This window comes from Festucalex cinctus, chromosome 16, assembly GCF_051991245.1.
Source record: "Festucalex cinctus isolate MCC-2025b chromosome 16, RoL_Fcin_1.0, whole genome shotgun sequence".
Lineage (NCBI taxonomy): Eukaryota > Metazoa > Chordata > Actinopteri > Syngnathiformes > Syngnathidae > Festucalex > Festucalex cinctus.
Genome location: NC_135426.1, coordinates 5,586,541 through 5,590,062, shown reverse-complemented (window position 1 = coordinate 5,590,062; position 3,522 = coordinate 5,586,541).

Here is a 3,522-nt window from a genome sequence, read left to right as displayed (position 1 = left end):
AAGAGACTTTTTTGTACATCGTGGGCTCTTATGTATGCCTGCAAATTATCATCTCGCTAGGTGAAACGTACAACCGGGAATGCTTCGTTAAAGAGGAGTTTTCTAGCTCAAAATGTGATGCCCGGCCCCTGGGGGACTTCCTGTTGGATTTAGCACATGGCACCAAGAGACTTTTTTTGTACATTGTGGGCTTTTACATATGTCTACAAATTTTTGTAGCTCTAGCTACTTCGTACAACTGGGAATGCTTCATTAAGAAGGATTTTTTTCCTTTGCAAAAAGTGCATGCCACGACAACAGCGTGCGACGAAATAAAGAGCTTTCAATAACTTTTCATCCTCAACATCTTAAGATGAGTCACACCAAGTTTGAAGATGATCGGATAAACTCTGTAGGAGGAGTTCGTTCAAATATGACCCCTATGAAATGGCCCAAAAAATGGCAACACATTCCAAAGTAAATCAAAATGGCGGACGTCCTGTTAGGTTTAGTATATGGTTCAAAAAGAGTTTTTTTGTACCTCGAGGGCTGTTATATACCTCTACAAATTTTGGTAACTCTAGGTGAAACGTACAGCCGGGTATGCTTTGTTAAAGAGGAGTTTTTTAGCTCAAAATGTGATGCCCGGCCCCTGGGGGACTTCCTGTTGGGTTTAGCACAGGGCACCAAGAGACTTTTTTGTACATCTTGGGCTGTTACATATGTCTACAAATTTTCGTAGCTCTCGCTGCTTCGTACAAATGGGAATGCTTCTTTAAGGATATTTTTTTTCCTTTGCAAACAGTGCATGCCATGACAACAGCGTGCGACGAAATACAAAGCTTTCAATAACTTTTCATCTTCAACATCTTAAGATGAATCACACCAAGTTTGAAGATGATCGGATAAACACTGTAGGAGGAGTTCGTTAAAATAAGACCCCAATGAAATGGCCAAAAAAATGGCAACACGTTCCAAAATAAATAAAAATGGCGGACTTCCTGTGAGGTTTAGCATATGGTTCAAAAAGAGTTTTTTGTAGGTCATAGCCTGTTACATATGTGTACCAATTTTCGTAGCTCTAGATTAAACGTACAACCGGCAATGCTTCGTGAAGTAAGAATTTTTAAACTCTAAATTTCATGCGTCGCCGCCGTCATATAGTATATCAAAAACTTTAGATTTTTTACAATGATGTTGTCCCAGGTGTTGAGATGGTCCATCCCAAGTTTGAAGTCAATCGGGTTAACCGTGTAGTAGAAGCGGGCAAAAGTATGACCCCTGTAAATGTGCAAAACTGGGCCAAAATTGGACATTCAGATGATCATACCTCACTTTCTGTCTATTTTAGGGTACACACATCAAAGAGGTTTTTGTTCATCTGGATGTGCTACGGGTGCCACACAATTTTCGTCGCCATAGGACAATCGTAGCGGGACAGGGATCCGTTTAACCTATGTAGGTGGCGCTATGGAGCCATTTTTCTGTTATCATGTATGGCGACTTTAAAATATCAAATTTTTCGCCAGGCCTGATGTGCGTGTAAAGTTTGGTGAGTTTTCGGTCACGTTTAGTGTCTCAAAAATGCGATTGTTTGCGGAGAAGAATAATAAGAATAAGAATAATAATAATAAGAAGAATTCCTACAAAAACAATAGGGCCTCGCAGCGGCACCGCCGCCGCCGCTGCTCGGGCCCTAATAAATAAATCATTTGCAGGTCCTGTTGTCTTTGTCTTTCGTCTTCAGTCATGACATCAAGAATCGAGTGTCGTGTTTGGGTGCTTTGAGGGCTCCAACTAAGTAGACAAGTGACACAAAATGGTTGACTTCCTTTGTAACTTTAACGCTCTCCTCGGCTCATCTGTAAAAGAAACAGCAATCAGGTGTTCCTCGAGCGAGCCCCCCGACAGTGAGAGCCTGAAAGAGATTTTTAATCTCAATGAGTGTTTTTTTTTTTTTTTTTTTTTACCTGATTAAATAAAGGAATGATTGATTTGTGTGTACATTAATGAAAAGATACTACTTTTATCCCCAATGCAATTCCAGATGACATGCAGTAAAAGTCAAATGATTGTGCTGCCTTTAAGGACAGTGTGAGCAGATATTTGAGTCGAAATGTAGTTTCAAATGTCACATTGAGCTTTCTGAACATTTTTCCTACTGCCCCGAACCGAAATCCTTTGAATTACTGCGCAACATCAAATGACGCCACAGAGATGAGAATAAAAGTGGCCATTAAATAGTCGCGGCATGCAGTGTTTTTTTTTTTTTTTTTTAATCTGCAGCATGAAAACCATCATCGTAATATTTACACATGATGCATGGGATGGAAATGTAACAGACTGGATCCTAATATTAAAAGGACCTTTTCTACAGGAAAAGAGAATCTCTACATCATAGATTCTAACTCATAAATACTTTGGCTTAAGACACGCTTTGTGAGGTCACATGGACCTTCAACTTTCAACATTGAGCTTTTTTATTGTAATGAACATTTCTCAGGATATGAGAATGAAATGTAGCTATATCCGTCTCAAGTAATATCTATCACAGCCATTAAAAAAAAAAAAAAAAAAAAAAAAAAAACACTGCATGCCGCGACTATTTAATGGCCACTTTTATTCTCATCTCTGTGGCGTCATTTGATGTAGTGCAGTAATTCAAAGGATTTCGGTTCGGGGCAGTAGGAAAAATGTTCAGAAAGCTCAATGTGACATTTGAAACTACATTTCAACTCAAATGTGTGCTCACACTGTCCTTAAAGGCAGCACAATCATTTGACTTTTACTGCATGTCATCTGGAATTGCATTGGGGATAAAAGTAGTATCTTTTCATTAATGTACACACAAATCAATCATTCCTTTATTTAATCAGGTAAAACAAAAAAAACTCATTGAGATTAAAAGTCTCTTTTCCAAATAGTGACCTGGTCACAGGGGGCCACACATATGCCTAAAGTCCAAACGGGTTTCTTGTATTTGTCTCCCATACCATAGATCTATTTTTTATTTTATTATTTATTTATTTATTTTTTAACTTGACAGCAGTGTCTTACTGTCTTACGCAAATGATTAACTGTGATCCTTTTGGATTAAAGCTGCTGGCTAAGGTCAAGTGATGCAGATTTGCCCCAGTCATAGTACTGTATACAACACACACAATCAAAGCTATTTTGTCCCCACTATTTTTAATACATAAGCCTTGGTGGAGGTCTGGGCTCTACCCTGAAAGATTTTACACTGCTCTAGAATAAAAATAAGAATATTTGTTTTTATATTTTTGTAATTTGGGTGTAGTTTAAAAAGGCTGTAATGATTGCAGATTGTTTAAATGCGTTACATTGTGTAAAAGTATATATTTTATATATGAAATTTTCTGACTGTACTTGGAAAACAGCATGGCCAATGTTGGCACGTCGTCATGAGGTTGCTTCTCCCTACCGCTAGGGGGCGATTTTTTTTTCATGATCGCCTGATGGATATTAATGTACTTAATGAAGTGTCCGGTGGGGAACGGAACTGTTGCTCTTTTTTTTTTTTTT